We start from the raw sequence: 27506 nt of genomic DNA, 5'->3' as shown, positions 1-27506 counted from the left end.
GAGTTTCCACTCGCATTGTCGTACGAAGTCCGTTTAAATGAAAGTGCAAAAAAATCCTGCTAGATGACACCGGATGGACGATCCGAGCATGTCGGAAAGCCGGATGACCGCTAGGGCTGTCATCGCGCGATTAATCTTCTCGAGTACCCCCGAATCAATATAAGAATCGCCACGATCTGACGGGCGGATCAAAAGTTATCGTCGAAACGATATTTGTGCACCAAGGGTAGCTCACGGCCAGTAAACACCTTCCGACCGGATTCATGACTCGCATCCACTAGTACACTCATCCGCTATAGCCTGTACGTCACTGAATCTAAACAAACCCCCGCTATAATTTGACCGCAAATGAAATGTCAGAACGAATTCCGTTTATCGAATCAAACGACACTATCACCCCGCCATAATAAAGACCGGACGTATTTGAATTCACTATCCGGCAGAAAATAAAAAGATCCCAACCGAAACGTAGGAGGCGTCGCACTAAACGTGCGTTTCAGTTCGCATCGATGTTCCAGAACCGAAAGATTGTTCGAAAAAAGTGGTAGATAGCCGAAAAAAGTGACAGGGGTGCAATACGAGGACTTCCCAGGAGGTCACCCATCCTAGTACTACTCTCGCCCAAGCACGCTTAACTTCGGAGTTCTGATGGGATCCAGTGCATTTGTGCTGGTATGATCGCACCCAGCATGCCTCTCCATTGTCAAAGTAATAAAGAGTTTCCACTCGCATTGTCGTACGAAGTCCGTTTAAATGAAAGTGCGAAAAAATCCTGCTAGATGATACGGATGGACGATCCGAGCATGTCGGAAAGCCGGATGACCGCCAGGGCTGTCATCGCGCGATTAATCTTCCCGAGTACCCCCGAATCAATATAAGAATCGCCACGATCTGACGGGCGGATCAAAAGTTATCGTCGAAACGATATTTGTGCACCAAGGGTAGCTCACGGCCAGTAAACACCTTCCGACCGGATTCATAACTCGCATCCACTAGTACACTCATCCGCTATAGCCTGTACGTCACTGAATCTAAACAAACCCCCGCTATAATTTGACCGCAAATGAAATGTCAGAACGAATTCCGTTTATCGAATCAAACGACATTATCACCCCGCCATAATAAAGACCGGACGTCTTTGAATTCACCATCCGGAAGAAAATAAAAAGATCCGTACCGAAACGTAGGAGGCGACGCACTAAACGTGCGTTTCAGTTCGCATCGATGTTCCAGAACCGAAAGATTGTTCGAAAAAAGTGGTAGATAGCCGAAAAAAGTGACAGGGGTGCAACACGAGGACTTCCCAGGAGGTCACCCATCCTAGTACTACTCTCGCCCAAGCACGCTTAACTTCGGAGTTCTGATGGGATCCAGTGCATTTGTGCTGGTATGATCGCACCCAGCATGCCTCTCCATTGTCAAAGTAATAAAGAGTTTCCACTCGCATTGTCGTACGAAGTCCGTTTAAATCAAAGTGCGAAAAAATCCTGCTAGATGACACCGGATGGACGATCTGAGCATGTCGGAAAGCCGGATGACCGCCAAGGCTGTCATCGCGCGATTAATCTTCCCGAGTACCCCCGAATCAATATAAGAATCGCCACGATCTGACGGGCGGATCAAAAGTTATCGTCGGAACGATATTTGTGCACCATGGGTAGCTCACGGCCAGTAAACACCTTCCGACCGGATTCATGACTTTCATCCACTAGTACACTCATCCGCTATAGCTTGTACGTCACTGAATCTAAACAAACCCCCGCTATAATTTGACCGCAAATGAAATGTCAGAACGAATTCCGTTTATCGAATCAAACGACACTATCACCCCGCCATAATAAAGACCGGACGTATTTGAATTCACTATCCGGCAGAAAATAAAAAGACCCCAACCGAAACGTAGGAGGCGTCGCACTAAACGTGCGTTTCAGTTCGCATCGATGTTCCAGAACCGAAAGATTGTTCGAAAAAAGTGGTAGATAGCCGAAAAAAGTGACAGGGGTGCAACACGAAGACTTCCCAGGAGGTCACCCATCCTAGTACTACTCTCGCCCAAGCACGCTTAACTTCGGAGTTCTGATGGGATCCAGTGCATTTGTGCTGGTATGATCGCACCCAGCATGCCTCTCCATTGTCAAAGTAATAAAGAGTTTCCACTCGCATTGTCGTACGAAGTCCGTTTAAATCAAAGTGCGAAAAAATCCTGCTAGATGACACCGGATGGACGATCTGAGCATGTCGGAAAGCCGGATGACCGCCAAGGCTGTCATCGCGCGATTAATCTTCCCGAGTACCCCCGAATCAATATAAGAATCGCCACGATCTGACGGGCGGATCAAAAGTTATCGTCGGAACGATATTTGTGCACCATGGGTAGCTCACGGCCAGTAAACACCTTCCGACCGGATTCATGACTTTCATCCACTAGTACACTCATCCGCTATAGCTTGTACGTCACTGAATCTAAACAAACCCCCGCTATAATTTGACCGCAAATGAAATGTCAGAACGAATTCCGTTTATCGAATCAAACGACACTATCACCCCGCCATAATAAAGACCGGACGTATTTGAATTCACTATCCGGCAGAAAATAAAAAGACCCCAACCGAAACGTAGGAGGCGTCGCACTAAACGTGCGTTTCAGTTCGCATCGATGTTCCAGAACCGAAAGATTGTTCGAAAAAAGTGGTAGATAGCCGAAAAAAGTGACAGGGGTGCAACACGAGGACTTCCCAGGAGGTCACCCATCCTAGTACTACTCTCGCCCAAGCACGCTTAACTTCGGAGTTCTGATGGAATCCAGTGCATTTGTGCTGGTATGATCGCACCCAGCATGCCTCTCCATTGTAAAAGTAATAAAGAGTTTCCACTCGCATTGTCGTACGAAGTCCGTTTAAATGAAAGTGCGAAAAAATCCTGCTAGATGACACCGGATGGACGATCCGAGCATGTCGGAAAGCCGGATGACTGCCAGGGCTGTCATCGCGCGATTAATCTTCCCGAGTACCCCCGAATCAATATAAGAATCGCCACGATCTGACGGGCGGATCAAAAGTTATCGTCGGAACGATATTTGTGCACCAAGGGTAGCTCACGGCCAGTAAACACCTTCCGACCGGATTCATGACTTTCATCCACTAGTACACTCATCCGCTATAGCTTGTACGTCACTGAATCTAAACAAACCCCCGCTATAATTTGACCGCAAATGAAATGTCAGAACGAATTCCGTTTATCGAATCAAACGACACTATCACCCCGCCATAATAAAGACCGGACGTATTTGAATTCACTATCCGGCAGAAAATAAAAAGATCACAACCGAAACGTAGGAGGCGTCGCACTAAACGTGCGTTTCAGTTCGCATCGATGTTCCAGAACCGAAAGATTGTTCGAAAAAAGTGGTAGATAGCCGAAAAAAGTGACAGGGGTGCAACACGAGGACTTCCCAGGAGGTCACCCATCCTAGCACTACTCTCGCCCAAGCACGCTTAACTTCGGAGTTCTGATGGGATCCAGTGCATTTGTGCTGGTATGATCGCACCCAGCATGCCTCTCCATTGTCAAAGTAATAAAGAGTTTCCACTCGCATTGTCGTACGAAGTCCGTTTAAATGAAAGTGCGAAAAAATCCTGCTAGATGACACCGGATGGACGATCCGAGCATGTCGGAAAGCCGGATGACCGCTAGGGCGCTAGGGCTGTCATCGCGCGATGAACCTTCCCGAGTACCCCCGAATCAATATAAGAATCGCCACGATCTGACGGGCGGATCAAAAGTTATCGTCGGAACGATATTTGTGCACCAAGGGTAGCTCACGGCCAGTAAACACCTTCCGACCGGATTCATGACTCGCATCCACTAGTACACTCATCCGCTATAGCCTGTACGTCACTGAATCTGAACAAACCCCCGCTATAATTTGACCGCAAATGAAATGTCAGAACAAATTCCGTTTATCGAATCAAACGACACTATCACCCCGCCATAATAAAGACCGGACGTCTTTGAATTCACCATCCGGAAGAAAATAAAAAGATCCGAACCGAAACGTAGGAGGCGACGCACTAAACGTGCGTTTCAGTTCGCATCGATGTTCCAGAACCGAAAGATTGTTCGAAAAAAGTGGTAGATAGCCGAAAAAAGTGACAGGGGTGCAACACGAGGACTTCCCAGGAGGTCACCCATCCTAGTACTACTCTCGCCCAAGCACGCTTAACTTCAGAGTTCTGATGGGATCCAGTGCATTTGTGCTGGTATGATCGCACCCAGCATGCCTCTCCATTGTCAAAGTAATAAAGAGTTTCCACTCGCATTGTCGTACGAAGTCCGTTTAAATGAAAGTGCGAAAAAATCCTGCTAGATGACACCGGATGGACGATCCGAGCATGTCGGAAAGCCGGATGACCGCCAAGGCTGTCATCGCGCGATTAATCTTCCCGAGTACCCCCGAATCAATATAAGAATCGCCACGATCTGACGGGCGGATCAAAAGTTATCGTCGGAACGATATTTGTGCACCAAGGGTAGCTCACGGCCAGTAAACACCTTCCGACCGGATTCATGACTTTCATCCACTAGTACACTCATCCGCTATAGCTTGTACGTCACTGAATCTAAACAAACCCCCGCTATAATTTGACCGCAAATGAAATGTCAGAACGAATTCCGTTTATCGAATCAAACGACACTATCACCCCGCCATAATAAAGACCGGACGTATTTGAATTCACTATCCGGCAGAAAATAAAAAGATCCCAACCGAAACGTAGGAGGCGTCGCACTAAACGTGCGTTTCAGTTCGCATCGATGTTCCAGAACCGAAAGATTGTTCGAAAAAAGTGGTAGATAGCCGAAAAAAGTGACAGGGGTGCAACACGAGGACTTCCCAGGAGGTCACCCATCCTAGTACTACTCTCGCCCAAGCACGCTTAACTTCGGAGTTCTGATGGGATCCAGTGCATTTGTGCTGGTATGATCGCACCCAGCATGCCTCTCCATTGTCAAAGTAATAAAGAGTTTCCACTCGCATTGTCGTACGAAGTCCGTTTAAATGAAAGTGCAAAAAAATCCTGCTAGATGACACCGGATGGACGATCCGAGCATGTCGGAAAGCCGGATGACCGCCAGGGCTGTCATCGCGCGATTAATCTTCTCGAGTACCCCCGAATCAATATAAGAATCGCCACGATCTGACGGGCGGATCAAAAGTTATCGTCGAAACGATATTTGTGCACCAAGGGTAGCTCACGGCCAGTAAACACCTTCCGACCGGATTCATGACTCGCATCCACTAGTACACTCATCCGCTATAGCCTGTACGTCACTGAATCTAAACAAACCCCCGCTATAATTTGACCGCAAATGAAATGTCAGAACGAATTCCGTTTATCGAATCAAACGACACTATCACCCCGCCATAATAAAGACCGGACGTCTTTGAATTCACCATCCGGAAGAAAATAAAAAGATCCGTACCGAAACGTAGGAGGCGACGCACTAAACGTGCGTTTCAGTTCGCATCGATGTTCCAGAACCGAAAGATTGTTCGAAAAAAGTGGTAGATAGCCGAAAAAAGTGACAGGGGTGCAACACGAGGACTTCCCAGGAGGTCACCCATCCTAGTACTACTCTCGCCCAAGCACGCTTAACTTCGGAGTTCTGATGGGATCCAGTGCATTTGTGCTGGTATGATCGCACCCAGCATGCCTCTCCATTGTCAAAGTAATAAAGAGTTTCCACTCGCATTGTCGTACGAAGTCCGTTTAAATCAAAGTGCGAAAAAATCCTGCTAGATGACACCGGATGGACGATCTGAGCATGTCGGAAAGCCGGATGACCGCCAAGGCTGTCATCGCGCGATTAATCTTCCCGAGTACCCCCGAATCAATATAAGAATCGCCACGATCTGACGGGCGGATCAAAAGTTATCGTCGGAACGATATTTGTGCACCATGGGTAGCTCACGGCCAGTAAACACCTTCCGACCGGATTCATGACTTTCATCCACTAGTACACTCATCCGCTATAGCTTGTACGTCACTGAATCTAAACAAACCCCCGCTATAATTTGACCGCAAATGAAATGTCAGAACGAATTCCGTTTATCGAATCAAACGACACTATCACCCCGCCATAATAAAGACCGGACGTATTTGAATTCACTATCCGGCAGAAAATAAAAAGACCCCAACCGAAACGTAGGAGGCGTCGCACTAAACGTGCGTTTCAGTTCGCATCGATGTTCCAGAACCGAAAGATTGTTCGAAAAAAGTGGTAGATAGCCGAAAAAAGTGACAGGGGTGCAACACGAAGACTTCCCAGGAGGTCACCCATCCTAGTACTACTCTCGCCCAAGCACGCTTAACTTCGGAGTTCTGATGGGATCCAGTGCATTTGTGCTGGTATGATCGCACCCAGCATGCCTCTCCATTGTCAAAGTAATAAAGAGTTTCCACTCGCATTGTCGTACGAAGTCCGTTTAAATCAAAGTGCGAAAAAATCCTGCTAGATGACACCGGATGGACGATCTGAGCATGTCGGAAAGCCGGATGACCGCCAAGGCTGTCATCGCGCGATTAATCTTCCCGAGTACCCCCGAATCAATATAAGAATCGCCACGATCTGACGGGCGGATCAAAAGTTATCGTCGGAACGATATTTGTGCACCATGGGTAGCTCACGGCCAGTAAACACCTTCCGACCGGATTCATGACTTTCATCCACTAGTACACTCATCCGCTATAGCTTGTACGTCACTGAATCTAAACAAACCCCCGCTATAATTTGACCGCAAATGAAATGTCAGAACGAATTCCGTTTATCGAATCAAACGACACTATCACCCCGCCATAATAAAGACCGGACGTATTTGAATTCACTATCCGGCAGAAAATAAAAAGACCCCAACCGAAACGTAGGAGGCGTCGCACTAAACGTGCGTTTCAGTTCGCATCGATGTTCCAGAACCGAAAGATTGTTCGAAAAAGTGGTAGATAGCCGAAAAAAGTGACAGGGGTGCAACACGAGGACTTCCCAGGAGGTCACCCATCCTAGTACTACTCTCGCCCAAGCACGCTTAACTTCGGAGTTCTGATGGGATCCAGTGCATTTGTGCTGGTATGATCGCACCCAGCATGCCTCTCCATTGTAAAAGTAATAAAGAGTTTCCACTCGCATTGTCGTACGAAGTCCGTTTAAATGAAAGTGCGAAAAAATCCTGCTAGATGACACCGGATGGACGATCCGAGCATGTCGGAAAGCCGGATGACTGCCAGGGCTGTCATCGCGCGATTAATCTTCCCGAGTACCCCCGAATCAATATAAGAATCGCCACGATCTGACGGGCGGATCAAAAGTTATCGTCGGAACGATATTTGTGCACCAAGGGTAGCTCACGGCCAGTAAACACCTTCCGACCGGATTCATGACTTTCATCCACTAGTACACTCATCCGCTATAGCTTGTACGTCACTGAATCTAAACAAACCCCCGCTATAATTTGACCGCAAATGAAATGTCAGAACGAATTCCGTTTATCGAATCAAACGACACTATCACCCCGCCATAATAAAGACCGGACGTATTTGAATTCACTATCCGGCAGAAAATAAAAAGATCACAACCGAAACGTAGGAGGCGTCGCACTAAACGTGCGTTTCAGTTCGCATCGATGTTCCAGAACCGAAAGATTGTTCGAAAAAAGTGGTAGATAGCCGAAAAAAGTGACAGGGGTGCAACACGAGGACTTCCCAGGAGGTCACCCATCCTAGCACTACTCTCGCCCAAGCACGCTTAACTTCGGAGTTCTGATGGGATCCAGTGCATTTGTGCTGGTATGATCGCACCCAGCATGCCTCTCCATTGTCAAAGTAATAAAGAGTTTCCACTCGCATTGTCGTACGAAGTCCGTTTAAATGAAAGTGCGAAAAAATCCTGCTAGATGACACCGGATGGACGATCCGAGCATGTCGGAAAGCCGGATGACCGCTAGGGCGCTAGGGCTGTCATCGCGCGATGAACCTTCCCGAGTACCCCCGAATCAATATAAGAATCGCCACGATCTGACGGGCGGATCAAAAGTTATCGTCGGAACGATATTTGTGCACCAAGGGTAGCTCACGGCCAGTAAACACCTTCCGACCGGATTCATGACTCGCATCCACTAGTACACTCATCCGCTATAGCCTGTACGTCACTGAATCTGAACAAACCCCCGCTATAATTTGACCGCAAATGAAATGTCAGAACAAATTCCGTTTATCGAATCAAACGACACTATCACCCCGCCATAATAAAGACCGGACGTCTTTGAATTCACCATCCGGAAGAAAATAAAAAGATCCGAACCGAAACGTAGGAGGCGACGCACTAAACGTGCGTTTCAGTTCGCATCGATGTTCCAGAACCGAAAGATTGTTCGAAAAAAGTGGTAGATAGCCGAAAAAAGTGACAGGGGTGCAACACGAGGACTTCCCAGGAGGTCACCCATCCTAGTACTACTCTCGCCCAAGCACGCTTAACTTCAGAGTTCTGATGGGATCCAGTGCATTTGTGCTGGTATGATCGCACCCAGCATGCCTCTCCATTGTCAAAGTAATAAAGAGTTTCCACTCGCATTGTCGTACGAAGTCCGTTTAAATGAAAGTGCGAAAAAATCCTGCTAGATGACACCGGATGGACGATCCGAGCATGTCGGAAAGCCGGATGACCGCCAAGGCTGTCATCGCGCGATTAATCTTCCCGAGTACCCCCGAATCAATATAAGAATCGCCACGATCTGACGGGCGGATCAAAAGTTATCGTCGGAACGATATTTGTGCACCAAGGGTAGCTCACGGCCAGTAAACACCTTCCGACCGGATTCATGACTTTCATCCACTAGTACACTCATCCGCTATAGCTTGTACGTCACTGAATCTAAACAAACCCCCGCTATAATTTGACCGCAAATGAAATGTCAGAACGAATTCCGTTTATCGAATCAAACGACACTATCACCCCGCCATAATAAAGACCGGACGTATTTGAATTCACTATCCGGCAGAAAATAAAAAGACCCCAACCGAAACGTAGGAGGCGTCGCACTAAACGTGCGTTTCAGTTCGCATCGATGTTCCAGAACCGAAAGATTGTTCGAAAAAAGTGGTAGATAGCCGAAAAAAGTGACAGGGGTGCAACACGAAGACTTCCCAGGAGGTCACCCATCCTAGTACTACTCTCGCCCAAGCACGCTTAACTTCGAGGTTCTGATGGGATCCAGTGCATTTGTGCTGGTATGATCGCACCCAGCATGCCTCTCCATTGTCAAAGTAATAAAGAGTTTCCACTCGCATTGTCGTACGAAGTCCGTTTAAATCAAAGTGCGAAAAAATCCTGCTAGATGACACCGGATGGACGATCTGAGCATGTCGGAAAGCCGGATGACCGCCAAGGCTGTCATCGCGCGATTAATCTTCCCGAGTACCCCCGAATCAATATAAGAATCGCCACGATCTGACGGGCGGATCAAAAGTTATCGTCGGAACGATATTTGTGCACCATGGGTAGCTCACGGCCAGTAAACACCTTCCGACCGGATTCATGACTTTCATCCACTAGTACACTCATCCGCTATAGCTTGTACGTCACTGAATCTAAACAAACCCCCGCTATAATTTGACCGCAAATGAAATGTCAGAACGAATTCCGTTTATCGAATCAAACGACACTATCACCCCGCCATAATAAAGACCGGACGTATTTGAATTCACTATCCGGCAGAAAATAAAAAGACCCCAACCGAAACGTAGGAGGCGTCGCACTAAACGTGCGTTTCAGTTCGCATCGATGTTCCAGAACCGAAAGATTGTTCGAAAAAAGTGGTAGATAGCCGAAAAAAGTGACAGGGGTGCAACACGAGGACTTCCCAGGAGGTCACCCATCCTAGTACTACTCTCGCCCAAGCACGCTTAACTTCGGAGTTCTGATGGGATCCAGTGCATTTGTGCTGGTATGATCGCACCCAGCATGCCTCTCCATTGTAAAAGTAATAAAGAGTTTCCACTCGCATTGTCGTACGAAGTCCGTTTAAATGAAAGTGCGAAAAAATCCTGCTAGATGACACCGGATGGACGATCCGAGCATGTCGGAAAGCCGGATGACTGCCAGGGCTGTCATCGCGCGATTAATCTTCCCGAGTACCCCCGAATCAATATAAGAATCGCCACGATCTGACGGGCGGATCAAAAGTTATCGTCGGAACGATATTTGTGCACCAAGGGTAGCTCACGGCCAGTAAACACCTTCCGACCGGATTCATGACTTTCATCCACTAGTACACTCATCCGCTATAGCTTGTACGTCACTGAATCTAAACAAACCCCCGCTATAATTTGACCGCAAATGAAATGTCAGAACGAATTCCGTTTATCGAATCAAACGACACTATCACCCCGCCATAATAAAGACCGGACGTATTTGAATTCACTATCCGGCAGAAAATAAAAAGATCACAACCGAAACGTAGGAGGCGTCGCACTAAACGTGCGTTTCAGTTCGCATCGATGTTCCAGAACCGAAAGATTGTTCGAAAAAAGTGGTAGATAGCCGAAAAAAGTGACAGGGGTGCAACACGAGGACTTCCCAGGAGGTCACCCATCCTAGCACTACTCTCGCCCAAGCACGCTTAACTTCGGAGTTCTGATGGGATCCAGTGCATTTGTGCTGGTATGATCGCACCCAGCATGCCTCTCCATTGTCAAAGTAATAAAGAGTTTCCACTCGCATTGTCGTACGAAGTCCGTTTAAATGAAAGTGCGAAAAAATCCTGCTAGATGACACCGGATGGACGATCCGAGCATGTCGGAAAGCCGGATGACCGCTAGGGCGCTAGGGCTGTCATCGCGCGATGAACCTTCCCGAGTACCCCCGAATCAATATAAGAATCGCCACGATCTGACGGGCGGATCAAAAGTTATCGTCGGAACGATATTTGTGCACCAAGGGTAGCTCACGGCCAGTAAACACCTTCCGACCGGATTCATGACTCGCATCCACTAGTACACTCATCCGCTATAGCCTGTACGTCACTGAATCTGAACAAACCCCCGCTATAATTTGACCGCAAATGAAATGTCAGAACAAATTCCGTTTATCGAATCAAACGACACTATCACCCCGCCATAATAAAGACCGGACGTCTTTGAATTCACCATCCGGAAGAAAATAAAAAGATCCGAACCGAAACGTAGGAGGCGACGCACTAAACGTGCGTTTCAGTTCGCATCGATGTTCCAGAACCGAAAGATTGTTCGAAAAAAGTGGTAGATAGCCGAAAAAAGTGACAGGGGTGCAACACGAGGACTTCCCAGGAGGTCACCCATCCTAGTACTACTCTCGCCCAAGCACGCTTAACTTCAGAGTTCTGATGGGATCCAGTGCATTTGTGCTGGTATGATCGCACCCAGCATGCCTCTCCATTGTCAAAGTAATAAAGAGTTTCCACTCGCATTGTCGTACGAAGTCCGTTTAAATGAAAGTGCGAAAAAATCCTGCTAGATGACACCGGATGGACGATCCGAGCATGTCGGAAAGCCGGATGACCGCCAAGGCTGTCATCGCGCGATTAATCTTCCCGAGTACCCCCGAATCAATATAAGAATCGCCACGATCTGACGGGCGGATCAAAAGTTATCGTCGGAACGATATTTGTGCACCAAGGGTAGCTCACGGCCAGTAAACACCTTCCGACCGGATTCATGACTTTCATCCACTAGTACACTCATCCGCTATAGCTTGTACGTCACTGAATCTAAACAAACCCCCGCTATAATTTGACCGCAAATGAAATGTCAGAACGAATTCCGTTTATCGAATCAAACGACACTATCACCCCGCCATAATAAAGACCGGACGTATTTGAATTCACTATCCGGCAGAAAATAAAAAGACCCCAACCGAAACGTAGGAGGCGTCGCACTAAACGTGCGTTTCAGTTCGCATCGATGTTCCAGAACCGAAAGATTGTTCGAAAAAAGTGGTAGATAGCCGAAAAAAGTGACAGGGGTGCAACACGAGGACTTCCCAGGAGGTCACCCATCCTAGTACTACTCTCGCCCAAGCACGCTTAACTTCGGAGTTCTGATGGGATCCAGTGCATTTGTGCTGGTATGATCGCACCCAGCATGCCTCTCCATTGTCAAAGTAATAAAGAGTTTCCACTCGCATTGTCGTACGAAGTCCGTTTAAATCAAAGTGCGAAAAAATCCTGCTAGATGACACCGGATGGACGATCTGAGCATGTCGGAAAGCCGGATGACCGCCAAGGCTGTCATCGCGCGATTAATCTTCCCGAGTACCCCCGAATCAATATAAGAATCGCCACGATCTGACGGGCGGATCAAAAGTTATCGTCGGAACGATATTTGTGCACCATGGGTAGCTCACGGCCAGTAAACACCTTCCGACCGGATTCATGACTTTCATCCACTAGTACACTCATCCGCTATAGCTTGTACGTCACTGAATCTAAACAAACCCCCGCTATAATTTGACCGCAAATGAAATGTCAGAACGAATTCCGTTTATCGAATCAAACGACACTATCACCCCGCCATAATAAAGACCGGACGTATTTGAATTCACTATCCGGCAGAAAATAAAAAGACCCCAACCGAAACGTAGGAGGCGTCGCACTAAACGTGCGTTTCAGTTCGCATCGATGTTCCAGAACCGAAAGATTGTTCGAAAAAAGTGGTAGATAGCCGAAAAAAGTGACAGGGGTGCAACACGAGGACTTCCCAGGAGGTCACCCATCCTAGTACTACTCTCGCCCAAGCACGCTTAACTTCGGAGTTCTGATGGGATCCAGTGCATTTGTGCTGGTATGATCGCACCCAGCATGCCTCTCCATTGTAAAAGTAATAAAGAGTTTCCACTCGCATTGTCGTACGAAGTCCGTTTAAATGAAAGTGCGAAAAAATCCTGCTAGATGACACCGGATGGACGATCCGAGCATGTCGGAAAGCCGGATGACTGCCAGGGCTGTCATCGCGCGATTAATCTTCCCGAGTACCCCCGAATCAATATAAGAATCGCCACGATCTGACGGGCGGATCAAAAGTTATCGTCGGAACGATATTTGTGCACCAAGGGTAGCTCACGGCCAGTAAACACCTTCCGACCGGATTCATGACTTTCATCCACTAGTACACTCATCCGCTATAGCTTGTACGTCACTGAATCTAAACAAACCCCCGCTATAATTTGACCGCAAATGAAATGTCAGAACGAATTCCGTTTATCGAATCAAACGACACTATCACCCCGCCATAATAAAGACCGGACGTATTTGAATTCACTATCCGGCAGAAAATAAAAAGATCACAACCGAAACGTAGGAGGCGTCGCACTAAACGTGCGTTTCAGTTCGCATCGATGTTCCAGAACCGAAAGATTGTTCGAAAAAAGTGGTAGATAGCCGAAAAAAGTGACAGGGGTGCAACACGAGGACTTCCCAGGAGGTCACCCATCCTAGCACTACTCTCGCCCAAGCACGCTTAACTTCGGAGTTCTGATGGGATCCAGTGCATTTGTGCTGGTATGATCGCACCCAGCATGCCTCTCCATTGTCAAAGTAATAAAGAGTTTCCACTCGCATTGTCGTACGAAGTCCGTTTAAATGAAAGTGCGAAAAAATCCTGCTAGATGACACCGGATGGACGATCCGAGCATGTCGGAAAGCCGGATGACCGCTAGGGCGCTAGGGCTGTCATCGCGCGATGAACCTTCCCGAGTACCCCCGAATCAATATAAGAATCGCCACGATCTGACGGGCGGATCAAAAGTTATCGTCGGAACGATATTTGTGCACCAAGGGTAGCTCACGGCCAGTAAACACCTTCCGACCGGATTCATGACTCGCATCCACTAGTACACTCATCCGCTATAGCCTGTACGTCACTGAATCTGAACAAACCCCCGCTATAATTTGACCGCAAATGAAATGTCAGAACAAATTCCGTTTATCGAATCAAACGACACTATCACCCCGCCATAATAAAGACCGGACGTCTTTGAATTCACCATCCGGAAGAAAATAAAAAGATCCGAACCGAAACGTAGGAGGCGACGCACTAAACGTGCGTTTCAGTTCGCATCGATGTTCCAGAACCGAAAGATTGTTCGAAAAAAGTGGTAGATAGCCGAAAAAAGTGACAGGGGTGCAACACGAGGACTTCCCAGGAGGTCACCCATCCTAGTACTACTCTCGCCCAAGCACGCTTAACTTCAGAGTTCTGATGGGATCCAGTGCATTTGTGCTGGTATGATCGCACCCAGCATGCCTCTCCATTGTCAAAGTAATAAAGAGTTTCCACTCGCATTGTCGTACGAAGTCCGTTTAAATGAAAGTGCGAAAAAATCCTGCTAGATGACACCGGATGGACGATCCGAGCATGTCGGAAAGCCGGATGACCGCCAAGGCTGTCATCGCGCGATTAATCTTCCCGAGTACCCCCGAATCAATATAAGAATCGCCACGATCTGACGGGCGGATCAAAAGTTATCGTCGGAACGATATTTGTGCACCAAGGGTAGCTCACGGCCAGTAAACACCTTCCGACCGGATTCATGACTTTCATCCACTAGTACACTCATCCGCTATAGCTTGTACGTCACTGAATCTAAACAAACCCCCGCTATAATTTGACCGCAAATGAAATGTCAGAACGAATTCCGTTTATCGAATCAAACGACACTATCACCCCGCCATAATAAAGACCGGACGTATTTGAATTCACTATCCGGCAGAAAATAAAAAGATCCCAACCGAAACGTAGGAGGCGTCGCACTAAACGTGCGTTTCAGTTCGCATCGATGTTCCAGAACCGAAAGATTGTTCGAAAAAAGTGGTAGATAGCCGAAAAAAGTGACAGGGGTGCAACACGAGGACTTCCCAGGAGGTCACCCATCCTAGTACTACTCTCGCCCAAGCACGCTTAACTTCGGAGTTCTGATGGGATCCAGTGCATTTGTGCTGGTATGATCGCACCCAGCATGCCTCTCCATTGTCAAAGTAATAAAGAGTTTCCACTCGCATTGTCGTACGAAGTCCGTTTAAATGAAAGTGCAAAAAAATCCTGCTAGATGACACCGGATGGACGATCCGAGCATGTCGGAAAGCCGGATGACCGCCAGGGCTGTCATCGCGCGATTAATCTTCTCGAGTACCCCCGAATCAATATAAGAATCGCCACGATCTGACGGGCGGATCAAAAGTTATCGTCGAAACGATATTTGTGCACCAAGGGTAGCTCACGGCCAGTAAACACCTTCCGACCGGATTCATGACTCGCATCCACTAGTACACTCATCCGCTATAGCCTGTACGTCACTGAATCTAAACAAACCCCCGCTATAATTTGACCGCAAATGAAATGTCAGAACGAATTCCGTTTATCGAATCAAACGACACTATCACCCCGCCATAATAAAGACCGGACGTCTTTGAATTCACCATCCGGAAGAAAATAAAAAGATCCGTACCGAAACGTAGGAGGCGACGCACTAAACGTGCGTTTCAGTTCGCATCGATGTTCCAGAACCGAAAGATTGTTCGAAAAAAGTGGTAGATAGCCGAAAAAAGTGACAGGGGTGCAACACGAGGACTTCCCAGGAGGTCACCCATCCTAGCACTACTCTCGCCCAAGCACGCTTAACTTCGGAGTTCTGATGGGATCCAGTGCATTTGTGCTGGTATGATCGCACCCAGCATGCCTCTCCATTGTCAAAGTAATAAAGAGTTTCCACTCGCATTGTCGTACGAAGTCCGTTTAAATGAAAGTGCGAAAAAATCCTGCTAGATGACACCGGATGGACGATCCGAGCATGTCGGAAAGCCGGATGACCGCTAGGGCGCTAGGGCTATCATCGCGCGATGAACCTTCCCGAGTACCCCCGAATCAATATAAGAATCGCCACGATCTGACGGGCGGATCAAAAGTTATCGTCGGAACGATATTTGTGCACCAAGGGTAGCTCACGGCCAGTAAACACCTTCCGACCGGATTCATGACTCGCATCCACTAGTACACTCATCCGCTATAGCCTGTACGTCACTGAATCTGAACAAACCCCCGCTATAATTTGACCGCAAATGAAATGTCAGAACAAATTCCGTTTATCGAATCAAACGACACTATCACCCCGCCATAATAAAGACCGGACGTCTTTGAATTCACCATCCGGAAGAAAATAAAAAGATCCGAACCGAAACGTAGGAGGCGACGCACTAAACGTGCGTTTCAGTTCGCATCGATGTTCCAGAACCGAAAGATTGTTCGAAAAAAGTGGTAGATAGCCGAAAAAAGTGACAGGGGTGCAACACGAGGACTTCCCAGGAGGTCACACATCCTAGTACTACTCTCGCCCAAGCACGCTTAACTTCAGAGTTCTGATGGGATCCAGTGCATTTGTGCTGGTATGATCGCACCCAGCATGCCTCTCCATTGTCAAAGTAATAAAGAGTTTCCACTCGCATTGTCGTACGAAGTCCGTTTAAATGAAAGTGCGAAAAAATCCTGCTAGATGACACCGGATGGACGATCCGAGCATGTCGGAAAGCCGGATGACCGCCAAGGCTGTCATCGCGCGATTAATCTTCCCGAGTACCCCCGAATCAATATAAGAATCGCCACGATCTGACGGGCGGATCAAAAGTTATCGTCGGAACGATATTTGTGCACCAAGGGTAGCTCACGGCCAGTAAACACCTTCCGACCGGATTCATGACTTTCATCCACTAGTACACTCATCCGCTATAGCTTGTACGTCACTGAATCTAAACAAACCCCCGCTATAATTTGACCGCAAATGAAATGTCAGAACGAATTCCGTTTATCGAATCAAACGACACTATCACCCCGCCATAATAAAGACCGGACGTATTTGAATTCACTATCCGGCAGAAAATAAAAAGATCCCAACCGAAACGTAGGAGGCGTCGCACTAAACGTGCGTTTCAGTTCGCATCGATGTTCCAGAACCGAAAGATTGTTCGAAAAAAGTGGTAGATAGCCGAAAAAAGTGACAGGGGTGCAACACGAGGACTTCCCAGGAGGTCACCCATCCTAGTACTACTCTCGCCCAAGCACGCTTAACTTCGGAGTTCTGATGGGATCCAGTGCATTTGTGCTGGTATGATCGCACCCAGCATGCCTCTCCATTAGGGGTGGACATGGTTCCGGTTCGAACCGAGGAACCGAACCGAACCGGCACATATGGTTCGGTTCGGTTCGGTTCCATATGTATATGGGTCGGTTCCGGTTCCGAAATCCGGGAACCGGTGCAAATTCGGTTCGGTTCTGGGTTTGGGATTCCGGAACCGAGAACCGAACCGAGAACCGAACCTCACCTTACCTTAAGTCCTTAAGCCCTTAAGTTTGATAAAATCACCCACTCCCATTTTAATTCACCCCCTTATTTCTTATAAATTTTAACTTAAAACTAAACAGTTAAAAAGCAAAATATTCACAAAATCAGAAATAAAAGAATCAAAACCCTAGTTTTTTTTCTCCTCTCCGCCGCTCCCTCCTCTCTGTCTCTCGCCGACTCTCTCTGCAAGCCGACTCCTCTCCGCCGACTCTCTCTGCAAACCGACTCTCTGGAAAGTGGAAACCGCAAGCCCGCAAGGTGCAAGGTACGATTCTCCTCTCCATCTTCTTCCTCTCTCTCTCTCTCTCTCTCTCTCTCTCTCTCTCTCTCTGTATTTTCTTCTTGTTTTCTATCAGATTAATCTCCCTCCCTCCCTCTCTAATCTCTATCTCTCTAATCCTAATCTAAATATTCTTCGCATAATCTATTCTAAACACCTCACATCTCTCATCTAATACTTGGGATCCAACAGCTAGCTAGATCTACTCTAACATAGGAACTTAGGGAATGTTTGGCTTTGCTGAAATTATTTCCTCGAAAAAAAAAATCCATGGAAATTGATTTTTTTGATCGTCTGGTCACTGGTGTCTGCCTCTGGTGATCTATTTTTGGGTAAAAGTCTTTTCATATAAAAATTATCAAAAAAATAAAATAAAAATAAAACGGCAGTGTAGCTCTTTTTTTTGAAAAGGTTTGAAGAAAATATTTTTCAAAAAATAATATTTTTTAAGGAAGAAAAATTCAACGAGCCAAACAGGCAAACATGTATCCGGTTACTTTGATTTTTATAGCATGGGCCTACCCATAGTAGGCTCATTCGATCATCCCATCAGTTACAATTAGCAACGACTTACAGATGTACGGTAGATATCAAGCAAAAAATGATCTGGGGGTGTCACAATGTAATCACAATACTTAAAGTGAGATTTTAAGTATGATAAATTTTTTTTTTTGAGGTTTCTGTTTTGCAGATTGGTTTTTTGGGGGTTTCTGTTTTGCAGATTGGTTTTAGAATTTTTTTGGGGCTTTCTCTACCTGGGTTGGCCTTTGTACATGAAATCATCAATGGGCAGAAGTTCTGGGTCCAGTACATTGAGAATGTTATATGTTATTAGAGAAAACTGAATAAACCCATCTGTATAAGCTTAAATCTCCAACGAAAAAATTGTCTGTTGGGCTTTTCGAAATTTGAGGGTCCTTTGTCCATATTATTCAGCCACTTGAGAGTGTTAGATACTTAGATTAGTATTTTTGACTATGTTTAGTAGTTTTTATTTGTTACAAATTTTGATCCATTTAGCTCTGTTTTTCTTGTTAGATGTCGAGCACGGGAGACACCAACATTCCTAATGATGTACCTGTTGGAGGTTTGAGTCCTATTGAGGAAGGCACGTCTCAAAGTAAAGCAAAGGTATGCCAAACTAAGAAAAGGTCTTTTACATCTGAAGTGTGGGAGCATTTTGCTAGACTTAAAGATCCGGAAGGGGGAAAACTTGAAAAGGCAAAATGCAATTATTGTCAAAATTCTTATACTTATAGCAGTTCTTATGGTACTAGTACGTTATGGAAGCATATTAAAAATTGCACTAAGTATCCCAATTTTCAAAACACGAGGCAAACACTCCTTTCTTCATATCAATCATTGTCACAAGAAGGGGATAGTAGTCTTGTGGCATGGAAATTTGACCAAGAGCTGTGTAGGGAAGCGCTTAATAGGATGATTATCATTGATGAATTGCCTTTCAAATTTGTAGAACGAGAGGGTTTTCGACATTTTTGTAGTGTCATGCAACCTAGATTTAAGTTGATTGGGCGGCGTACAGTGGCTAGGGATTGTTTGGCAATGTATGCAATTGAGAAAAAAAAATTAAAGGATTTGTTGCATAAAACAGACCAAAGAATTTCCCTAACAACAGATGCATGGACATCTTTACAAAACCTTTCTTATATGTGCCTTACAGCTCACTTTATTGATCATGATTGGAAATTACATAAAAGAATAATAAACTTTTGTGTGATTTCTAGTCATAAGGGTGAGGCAATTGGACAAGCTGTCGAGTCATGCATGATTGAATGGGGTATAGAAAAGGTGTGCACAATTACAGTAGATAATGCAAGTTCAAACGATACTGCTGTTGGATACTTGAAGAAAAAAATTTCTAATAGGAACGGTTTCATTTTAGATGGGGAGTTTTTTCATATGAGGTGTTGTGCGCATATATTAAATTTGATTGTCAAAGACGGGATAAGTGAAGTCATCGATTCGATTTCTCGAATTCGTGGGGCTGTGAGGTACATTAGGAGTTCTCCATCAAGAGCACAAAGATTTAAGTTTTGTGTGGAAAAAGAGAGAATTACATGCAAGAGTTTACTTTGCCTAGATGTTCCAACTAGATGGAACTCTACTTATCTTATGTTGGAAATTGCATTGAAATTTCGAAAAGCTTTTGAACGGTTTGGAGAGGAAGATGTACTTTTTATGGCAGAGTTGAAAGATGGGTGCCCTAATGATGATGATTGGGATAATGCTCGAGTATTGACTCAATTTTTGAAATCTTTCTATGAGGCTACTCTACGGTTATCCGGATCTTTATATGTTACCTCTAACTCGTATTTTCATGAAGTTTTCAAGATTGAACGTCTTTTGGATGAGTCGTCAAAAAATGGAGATGCTTATTTGAGCATTATGGCGTTGAAAATGAAGGAAAAATTTGACAAGTATTGGGGGAACATTGATAAAATTAATATGATGTTATTACTTGCCGTGGTGTTGGATCCTCGCTTTAAGTTGAAGTATATTAAATTTTGTTACTCTAAACTCTATGCTTCGGAAAAGGTTAGTGCACTCACTAATAGAGTATATGGAGTATTTCATCATCTTTTTGTGCATTACCAATCTCTTTCCACATCGCCTCCCAATAAAGTTCAAAACTTAGATGAGATGGAGGTTGACAAGCAAAATCTAGACGCTTGTAAGCAAACTATAGATCTTGTTGATTCGGACTTTGTTGCATTTTTAGAAGAAGAGGAGAGCGTTGATACTAAGTCTGAGGTGGATAAGTACTTAGAAGAAGGATGTGAAAAGCAAGACCCAAAATTTGAAATATTGGCTTGGTGGAAAGTGAATAGTTCTAGATACAAAATTCTTTCCAAAATAGCAAGAGATGTTCTAGCTATTCCCGTTTCTACTGTTGCCTCAGAGTCCGCTTTTAGCACCGGGGGTCGTATTCTTGATCAGTTTCGTAGTTCTCTAACCCCTAAATTAGTAGAGTGCTTGATTTGTGGACAAGATTGGTTACGGGCTTCGCCACTCCCTATCGAAGTAGAAGAAAAGCTAGATGAACTTGAAGAATTTGAATCGGGTAACATTTTATTTGTTTTTTTATTGTTGTCTTAATTCTTTTGTTATAATTAATTATTGTAACTTGTATGCCCACATTAATTGTTGTATACTTTTGCAGTTGTTACTTCTCTTGATTGACCTTGAAAGTCCAACTGTCACTTCACTCATGTTGAAGAGGATGATGCAAAGAAACGTGAACTTGGACATTGGAATGGAGGATTTGGATCATTTGATGGCATTCCTTTTTATTTACTTTTCCTTTCTATTTGGACGTTTTATGGGTTGGGATGCTTGGATGTTATGTTATGTTACATCCTTTTGTAACTTTTCCTCTATGAATAGTATAATCTATAGCTTTGTTTGTATGGGTATTTTGTCTAATAGACATTTTTGAAGATACTTTGTTAGCATTTGCTTTTACAATCGAAAGTTTATGTCTGAGAGTTGAGATGGAGAAAAGAAGAGAAGGTGAGTGAATTCATGTTTTGTCTATATGGTTTTTGAAATCTGATTCTTATGTTATTGTTGGGAGTTTTTCTTAACATGAGTCCATCAAATATTGAAAAGGCAACACCACTATTGCTTGGCTGTTTATGACAAGGTGATAAACCCAAGCTACTTGTATGTAAATTGCAGGTGGACAAAGCCCTGATGGAACTTGCAGGACCCAAACTTGTCCCCTCTTTCTGCTTGTTGAATGGCTGCATGATATTGTTTTTCATTTGGTAGTCTGCTACTTTTCTCTGTTGATTTATGATTAGGCTTGGCGCATTAACGGGGCACCTGATTGCCAAATATGTTCTTTCTCTGCCAATAACTTTAGGTATTACTTCTGATACATAAAGCATCAGATACATAAAGGTATTACCCCTTGTTCCTGTTAATTACGATCATCCTCCCATTGATACATAAAGCATCTTTTGGACTGTGTTCCTTAGTTCTTTCGTTGGACTTGCTTATTTCATGTGCCAATACTTGCTTAGTAATCTTCATATGGATTTATCACTTTGTCAAGGAAACCCTTTTGATAATTGGTTTTTTTGGGTGAGCATTATCAAAATAGGCATGAATAATTGAATATCTATTATACGAAGTTGTAAAAAATGACAGGTAGGTACATCTGCTGGTCTCAAACACCAAAGGGGATAGAATCATCACTCGTTATACAACCTATGAAAAACCCACACCATTCCAAATTTTCTTAGCCACCTGACCCAACAGTGATCTCTAGGTATGCAAAATTGGAGGGATTGCAGATTTTTGGGTAAACCCAGAACCGAACCGAACCGAACCGATTATATATGGTTCTGGTTCGGTTCGGTTCCATATATATATGGTTCGGTTCTGGTTCCATTTTCAGGGAACCGAATATATATGGTTCGGTTCTGGGTTTAGCCCAAAACCGAACCGAACCGAACCATGTCCACCCCTACTCTCCATTGTCAAAGTAATAAAGAGTTTCCACTCGCATTGTCGTACGAAGTCCGTTTAAATGAAAGTGCAAAAAAATCCTGCTAGATGACACCGGATGGACGATCCGAGCATGTCGGAAAGCCGGATGACCGCCAGGGCTGTCATCGCGCGATTAATCTTCTCGAGTACCCCCGAATCAATATAAGAATCGCCACGATCTGACGGGCGGATCAAAAGTTATCGTCGAAACGATATTTGTGCACCAAGGGTAGCTCACGGCCAGTAAACACCTTCCGACCGGATTCATGACTCGCATCCACTAGTACACTCATCCGCTATAGCCTGTACGTCACTGAATCTAAACAAACCCCCGCTATAATTTGACCGCAAATGAAATGTCAGAACGAATTCCGTTTATCGAATCAAACGACACTATCACCCCGCCATAATAAAGACCGGACGTCTTTGAATTCACCATCCGGAAGAAAATAAAAAGATCCGTACCGAAACGTAGGAGGCGACGCACTAAACGTGCGTTTCAGTTCGCATCGATGTTCCAGAACCGAAAGATTGTTCGAAAAAAGTGGTAGATAGCCGAAAAAAGTGACAGGGGTGCAACACGAGGACTTCCCAGGAGGTCACCCATCCTAGTACTACTCTCGCCCAAGCACGCTTAACTTCGGAGTTCTAATGGGATCCAGTGCATTTGTGCTGGTATGATCGCACCCAGCATGCCTCTCCATTGTCAAAGTAATAAAGAGTTTCCACTCGCATTGTCGTACGAAGTCCGTTTAAATGAAAGTGCGAAAAAATCCTGCTAGATAACACCGGATGGACGATCCGAGCATGTCGGAAAGCCGGATGACCGCCAGGGCTGTCATCGCGCGATTAATCTTCCTGAGTACCCCCGAATCAATATAAGAATCGCCACGATCTGACGGGCGGATCAAAAGTTATCGTCGGAACGATATTTGTGCACCAAGGGTAGCTCACGGCCAGTAAACACCTTCCGACCGGATTCATGACTTTCATCCACTAGTACACTCATCCGCTATAGCTTGTACGTCACTGAATCTAAACAAACCCCCGCTATAATTTGACCGCAAATGAAATGTCAGAACGAATTCCGTTTATCGAATCAAACGACACTATCACCCCGCCATAATAAAGACCGGACGTATTTGAATTCACTATCCGGCAGAAAATAAAAAGATCCCAACCGAAACGTAGGAGGCGTCGCACTAAACGTGCGTTTCAGTTCGCATCGATGTTCCAGAACCGAAAGATTGTTCGAAAAAAGTGGTAGATAGCCGAAAAAAGTGACAGGGGTGCAACACGAGGACTTCCCAGGAGGTCACCCATCCTAGTACTACTCTCGCCCAAGCACGCTTAACTTCGGAGTTCTGATGGGATCCAGTGCATTTGTGCTGGTATGATCGCACCCAGCATGCCTCTCCATTGTCAAAGTAATAAAGAGTTTCCACTCGCATTGTCGTACGAAGTCCGTTTAAATGAAAGTGCGAAAAAATCCTGCTAGATGATACGGATGGACGATCCGAGCATGTCGGAAAGCCGGATGACCGCCAGGGCTGTCATCGCGCGATTAATCTTCCCGAGTACCCCCGAATCAATATAAGAATCGCCACGATCTGACGGGCGGATCAAAAGTTATCGTCGAAACGATATTTGTGCACCAAGGGTAGCTCACGGCCAGTAAACACCTTCCGACCGGATTCATAACTCGCATCCACTAGTACACTCATCCGCTATAGCCTGTACGTCACTGAATCTAAACAAACCCCCGCTATAATTTGACCGCAAATGAAATGTCAGAACGAATTCCGTTTATCGAATCAAACGACATTATCACCCCGCCATAATAAAGACCGGACGTCTTTGAATTCACCATCCGGAAGAAAATAAAAAGATCCGTACCGAAACGTAGGAGGCGACGCACTAAACGTGCGTTTCAGTTCGCATCGATGTTCCAGAACCGAAAGATTGTTCGAAAAAAGTGGTAGATAGCCGAAAAAAGTGACAGGGGTGCAACACGAGGACTTCCCAGGAGGTCACCCATCCTAGTACTACTCTCGCCCAAGCACGCTTAACTTCGGAGTTCTGATGGGATCCAGTGCATTTGTGCTGGTATGATCGCACCCAGCATGCCTCTCCATTGTCAAAGTAATAAAGAGTTTCCACTCGCATTGTCGTACGAAGTCCGTTTAAATCAAAGTGCGAAAAAATCCTGCTAGATGACACCGGATGGACGATCTGAGCATGTCGGAAAGCCGGATGACCGCCAAGGCTGTCATCGCGCGATTAATCTTCCCGAGTACCCCCGAATCAATATAAGAATCGCCACGATCTGACGGGCGGATCAAAAGTTATCGTCGGAACGATATTTGTGCACCATGGGTAGCTCACGGCCAGTAAACACCTTCCGACCGGATTCATGACTTTCATCCACTAGTACACTCATCCGCTATAGCTTGTACGTCACTGAATCTAAACAAACCCCCGCTATAATTTGACCGCAAATGAAATGTCAGAACGAATTCCGTTTATCGAATCAAACGACACTATCACCCCGCCATAATAAAGACCGGACGTATTTGAATTCACTATCCGGCAGAAAATAAAAAGACCCCAACCGAAACGTAGGAGGCGTCGCACTAAACGTGCGTTTCAGTTCGCATCGATGTTCCAGAACCGAAAGATTGTTCGAAAAAAGTGGTAGATAGCCGAAAAAAGTGACAGGGGTGCAACACGAAGACTTCCCAGGAGGTCACCCATCCTAGTACTACTCTCGCCCAAGCACGCTTAACTTCGGAGTTCTGATGGGATCCAGTGCATTTGTGCTGGTATGATCGCACCCAGCATGCCTCTCCATTGTAAAAGTAATAAAGAGTTTCCACTCGCATTGTCGTACGAAGTCCGTTTAAATGAAAGTGCGAAAAAATCCTGCTAGATGACACCGGATGGACGATCCGAGCATGTCGGAAAGCCGGATGACTGCCAGGGCTGTCATCGCGCGATTAATCTTCCCGAGTACCCCCGAATCAATATAAGAATCGCCACGATCTGACGGGCGGATCAAAAGTTATCGTCGGAACGATATTTGTGCACCAAGGGTAGCTCACGGCCAGTAAACACCTTCCGACCGGATTCATGACTTTCATCCACTAGTACACTCATCCGCTATAGCTTGTACGTCACTGAATCTAAACAAACCCCCGCTATAATTTGACCGCAAATGAAATGTCAGAACGAATTCCGTTTATCGAATCAAACGACACTATCACCCCGCCATAATAAAGACCGGACGTATTTGAATTCACTATCCGGCAGAAAATAAAAAGATCACAACCGAAACGTAGGAGGCGTCGCACTAAACGTGCGTTTCAGTTCGCATCGATGTTCCAGAACCGAAAGATTGTTCGAAAAAAGTGGTAGATAGCCGAAAAAAGTGACAGGGGTGCAACACGAGGACTTCCCAGGAGGTCACCCATCCTAGCACTACTCTCGCCCAAGCACGCTTAACTTCGGAGTTCTGATGGGATCCAGTGCATTTGTGCTGGTATGATCGCACCCAGCATGCCTCTCCATTGTCAAAGTAATAAAGAGTTTCCACTCGCATTGTCGTACGAAGTCCGTTTAAATGAAAGTGCGAAAAAATCCTGCTAGATGACACCGGATGGACGATCCGAGCATGTCGGAAAGCCGGATGACCGCTAGGGCGCTAGGGCTGTCATCGCGCGATGAACCTTCCCGAGTACCCCCGAATCAATATAAGAATCGCCACGATCTGACGGGCGGATCAAAAGTTATCGTCGGAACGATATTTGTGCACCAAGGGTAGCTCACGGCCAGTAAACACCTTCCGACCGGATTCATGACTCGCATCCACTAGTACACTCATCCGCTATAGCCTGTACGTCACTGAATCTGAACAAACCCCCGCTATAATTTGACCGCAAATGAAATGTCAGAACAAATTCCGTTTATCGAATCAAACGACACTATCACCCCGCCATAATAAAGACCGGACGTCTTTGAATTCACCATCCGGAAGAAAATAAAAAGATCCGAACCGAAACGTAGGAGGCGACGCACTAAACGTGCGTTTCAGTTCGCATCGATGTTCCAGAACCGAAAGATTGTTCGAAAAAAGTGGTAGATAGCCGAAAAAAGTGACAGGGGTGCAACACGAGGACTTCCCAGGAGGTCACCCATCCTAGTACTACTCTCGCCCAAGCACGCTTAACTTCAGAGTTCTGATGGGATCCAGTGCATTTGTGCTGGTATGATCGCACCCAGCATGCCTCTCCATTGTCAAAGTAATAAAGAGTTTCCACTCGCATTGTCGTACGAAGTCCGTTTAAATGAAAGTGCGAAAAAATCCTGCTAGATGACACCGGATGGACGATCCGAGCATGTCGGAAAGCCGGATGACCGCCAAGGCTGTCATCGCGCGATTAATCTTCCCGAGTACCCCCGAATCAATATAAGAATCGCCACGATCTGACGGGCGGATCAAAAGTTATCGTCGGAACGATATTTGTGCACCAAGGGTAGCTCACGGCCAGTAAACACCTTCCGACCGGATTCATGACTTTCATCCACTAGTACACTCATCCGCTATAGCTTGTACGTCACTGAATCTAAACAAACCCCCGCTATAATTTGACCGCAAATGAAATGTCAGAACGAATTCCGTTTATCGAATCAAACGACACTATCACCCCGCCATAATAAAGACCGGACGTATTTGAATTCACTATCCGGCAGAAAATAAAAAGATCCCAACCGAAACGTAGGAGGCGTCGCACTAAACGTGCGTTTCAGTTCGCATCGATGTTCCAGAACCGAAAGATTGTTCGAAAAAAGTGGTAGATAGCCGAAAAAAGTGACAGGGGTGCAACACGAGGACTTCCCAGGAGGTCACCCATCCTAGTACTACTCTCGCCCAAGCACGCTTAACTTCGGAGTTCTGATGGGATCCAGTGCATTTGTGCTGGTATGATCGCACCCAGCATGCCTCTCCATTGTCAAAGTAATAAAGAGTTTCCACTCGCATTGTCGTACGAAGTCCGTTTAAATGAAAGTGCGAAAAAATCCTGCTAGATGACACCGGATGGACGATCCGAGCATGTCGGAAAGCCGGATGACCGCCAAGGCTGTCATCGCGCGATTAATCTTCCCGAGTACCCCCGAATCAATATAAGAATCGCCACGATCTGACGGGCGGATCAAAAGTTATCGTCGAAACGATATTTGTGCACCAAGGGTAGCTCACGGCCAGTAAACACCTTCCGACCGGATTCATGACTCGCAT

The 27506-nt window shown here is 45.8% G+C and overlaps 31 non-coding genes across 31 annotated transcripts; all 31 read right to left on the bottom strand.

The window, feature by feature from the left end:
- Positions 1-567: 567 nt before the first annotated feature.
- LOC143870654 (5S ribosomal RNA) lies at positions 568-686 on the bottom strand. Its single transcript, XR_013245437.1, has one exon. It is a non-coding gene; the product is annotated as a 5S ribosomal RNA (ribosomal RNA).
- A 596-nt stretch (positions 687-1282) lies between these two features.
- Positions 1283-1401, bottom strand: LOC143872578 (5S ribosomal RNA). The gene has a single exon (XR_013247320.1). It is a non-coding gene; the product is annotated as a 5S ribosomal RNA (ribosomal RNA).
- A 597-nt stretch (positions 1402-1998) lies between these two features.
- On the bottom strand, positions 1999-2117 carry LOC143873451 (5S ribosomal RNA). The gene has a single exon (XR_013248160.1). It is a non-coding gene; the product is annotated as a 5S ribosomal RNA (ribosomal RNA).
- Positions 2118-2714: 597 nt separating this feature from the next.
- On the bottom strand, positions 2715-2833 carry LOC143873441 (5S ribosomal RNA). Its single transcript, XR_013248151.1, has one exon. It is a non-coding gene; the product is annotated as a 5S ribosomal RNA (ribosomal RNA).
- A 597-nt stretch (positions 2834-3430) lies between these two features.
- LOC143873986 (5S ribosomal RNA) lies at positions 3431-3549 on the bottom strand. Its single transcript, XR_013248678.1, has one exon. It is a non-coding gene; the product is annotated as a 5S ribosomal RNA (ribosomal RNA).
- Positions 3550-4154: 605 nt separating this feature from the next.
- Positions 4155-4273, bottom strand: LOC143873420 (5S ribosomal RNA). Its single transcript, XR_013248129.1, has one exon. It is a non-coding gene; the product is annotated as a 5S ribosomal RNA (ribosomal RNA).
- A 597-nt stretch (positions 4274-4870) lies between these two features.
- LOC143872577 (5S ribosomal RNA) lies at positions 4871-4989 on the bottom strand. The gene has a single exon (XR_013247319.1). It is a non-coding gene; the product is annotated as a 5S ribosomal RNA (ribosomal RNA).
- A 597-nt stretch (positions 4990-5586) lies between these two features.
- LOC143872576 (5S ribosomal RNA) lies at positions 5587-5705 on the bottom strand. The gene has a single exon (XR_013247318.1). It is a non-coding gene; the product is annotated as a 5S ribosomal RNA (ribosomal RNA).
- A 597-nt stretch (positions 5706-6302) lies between these two features.
- LOC143873450 (5S ribosomal RNA) lies at positions 6303-6421 on the bottom strand. Its single transcript, XR_013248159.1, has one exon. It is a non-coding gene; the product is annotated as a 5S ribosomal RNA (ribosomal RNA).
- Positions 6422-7017: 596 nt separating this feature from the next.
- LOC143872575 (5S ribosomal RNA) lies at positions 7018-7136 on the bottom strand. Its single transcript, XR_013247317.1, has one exon. It is a non-coding gene; the product is annotated as a 5S ribosomal RNA (ribosomal RNA).
- A 597-nt stretch (positions 7137-7733) lies between these two features.
- Positions 7734-7852, bottom strand: LOC143873984 (5S ribosomal RNA). The gene has a single exon (XR_013248676.1). It is a non-coding gene; the product is annotated as a 5S ribosomal RNA (ribosomal RNA).
- A 605-nt stretch (positions 7853-8457) lies between these two features.
- On the bottom strand, positions 8458-8576 carry LOC143873419 (5S ribosomal RNA). The gene has a single exon (XR_013248128.1). It is a non-coding gene; the product is annotated as a 5S ribosomal RNA (ribosomal RNA).
- Positions 8577-9173: 597 nt separating this feature from the next.
- On the bottom strand, positions 9174-9292 carry LOC143874973 (5S ribosomal RNA). The gene has a single exon (XR_013249641.1). It is a non-coding gene; the product is annotated as a 5S ribosomal RNA (ribosomal RNA).
- A 597-nt stretch (positions 9293-9889) lies between these two features.
- LOC143872574 (5S ribosomal RNA) lies at positions 9890-10008 on the bottom strand. The gene has a single exon (XR_013247316.1). It is a non-coding gene; the product is annotated as a 5S ribosomal RNA (ribosomal RNA).
- A 597-nt stretch (positions 10009-10605) lies between these two features.
- Positions 10606-10724, bottom strand: LOC143873983 (5S ribosomal RNA). Its single transcript, XR_013248675.1, has one exon. It is a non-coding gene; the product is annotated as a 5S ribosomal RNA (ribosomal RNA).
- A 605-nt stretch (positions 10725-11329) lies between these two features.
- On the bottom strand, positions 11330-11448 carry LOC143873418 (5S ribosomal RNA). Its single transcript, XR_013248127.1, has one exon. It is a non-coding gene; the product is annotated as a 5S ribosomal RNA (ribosomal RNA).
- Positions 11449-12045: 597 nt separating this feature from the next.
- LOC143872572 (5S ribosomal RNA) lies at positions 12046-12164 on the bottom strand. Its single transcript, XR_013247314.1, has one exon. It is a non-coding gene; the product is annotated as a 5S ribosomal RNA (ribosomal RNA).
- A 597-nt stretch (positions 12165-12761) lies between these two features.
- Positions 12762-12880, bottom strand: LOC143872571 (5S ribosomal RNA). The gene has a single exon (XR_013247313.1). It is a non-coding gene; the product is annotated as a 5S ribosomal RNA (ribosomal RNA).
- Positions 12881-13477: 597 nt separating this feature from the next.
- LOC143873982 (5S ribosomal RNA) lies at positions 13478-13596 on the bottom strand. Its single transcript, XR_013248674.1, has one exon. It is a non-coding gene; the product is annotated as a 5S ribosomal RNA (ribosomal RNA).
- A 605-nt stretch (positions 13597-14201) lies between these two features.
- On the bottom strand, positions 14202-14320 carry LOC143873417 (5S ribosomal RNA). Its single transcript, XR_013248126.1, has one exon. It is a non-coding gene; the product is annotated as a 5S ribosomal RNA (ribosomal RNA).
- Positions 14321-14917: 597 nt separating this feature from the next.
- On the bottom strand, positions 14918-15036 carry LOC143872570 (5S ribosomal RNA). The gene has a single exon (XR_013247312.1). It is a non-coding gene; the product is annotated as a 5S ribosomal RNA (ribosomal RNA).
- Positions 15037-15633: 597 nt separating this feature from the next.
- On the bottom strand, positions 15634-15752 carry LOC143873981 (5S ribosomal RNA). The gene has a single exon (XR_013248673.1). It is a non-coding gene; the product is annotated as a 5S ribosomal RNA (ribosomal RNA).
- Positions 15753-16357: 605 nt separating this feature from the next.
- On the bottom strand, positions 16358-16476 carry LOC143874700 (5S ribosomal RNA). Its single transcript, XR_013249371.1, has one exon. It is a non-coding gene; the product is annotated as a 5S ribosomal RNA (ribosomal RNA).
- Positions 16477-17073: 597 nt separating this feature from the next.
- LOC143872569 (5S ribosomal RNA) lies at positions 17074-17192 on the bottom strand. The gene has a single exon (XR_013247311.1). It is a non-coding gene; the product is annotated as a 5S ribosomal RNA (ribosomal RNA).
- A 5588-nt stretch (positions 17193-22780) lies between these two features.
- Positions 22781-22899, bottom strand: LOC143873095 (5S ribosomal RNA). Its single transcript, XR_013247817.1, has one exon. It is a non-coding gene; the product is annotated as a 5S ribosomal RNA (ribosomal RNA).
- A 597-nt stretch (positions 22900-23496) lies between these two features.
- LOC143872568 (5S ribosomal RNA) lies at positions 23497-23615 on the bottom strand. Its single transcript, XR_013247310.1, has one exon. It is a non-coding gene; the product is annotated as a 5S ribosomal RNA (ribosomal RNA).
- A 596-nt stretch (positions 23616-24211) lies between these two features.
- Positions 24212-24330, bottom strand: LOC143872566 (5S ribosomal RNA). Its single transcript, XR_013247308.1, has one exon. It is a non-coding gene; the product is annotated as a 5S ribosomal RNA (ribosomal RNA).
- A 597-nt stretch (positions 24331-24927) lies between these two features.
- LOC143873448 (5S ribosomal RNA) lies at positions 24928-25046 on the bottom strand. The gene has a single exon (XR_013248157.1). It is a non-coding gene; the product is annotated as a 5S ribosomal RNA (ribosomal RNA).
- A 597-nt stretch (positions 25047-25643) lies between these two features.
- On the bottom strand, positions 25644-25762 carry LOC143873980 (5S ribosomal RNA). Its single transcript, XR_013248672.1, has one exon. It is a non-coding gene; the product is annotated as a 5S ribosomal RNA (ribosomal RNA).
- A 605-nt stretch (positions 25763-26367) lies between these two features.
- LOC143873416 (5S ribosomal RNA) lies at positions 26368-26486 on the bottom strand. The gene has a single exon (XR_013248125.1). It is a non-coding gene; the product is annotated as a 5S ribosomal RNA (ribosomal RNA).
- A 597-nt stretch (positions 26487-27083) lies between these two features.
- LOC143872565 (5S ribosomal RNA) lies at positions 27084-27202 on the bottom strand. Its single transcript, XR_013247307.1, has one exon. It is a non-coding gene; the product is annotated as a 5S ribosomal RNA (ribosomal RNA).
- Between the last annotated feature and the right edge of the window lie 304 nt (positions 27203-27506).

The sequence above is a fragment of the Tasmannia lanceolata genome, unplaced genomic scaffold, assembly GCF_043159265.1.
Source record: "Tasmannia lanceolata isolate RefF3 unplaced genomic scaffold, GAP_Taslan_0.1 ptg000003l, whole genome shotgun sequence".
In the NCBI taxonomy this organism is placed as follows: domain Eukaryota; kingdom Viridiplantae; phylum Streptophyta; class Magnoliopsida; order Canellales; family Winteraceae; genus Tasmannia; species Tasmannia lanceolata.
This window is presented reverse-complemented; position numbering and strand designations above follow the sequence as displayed.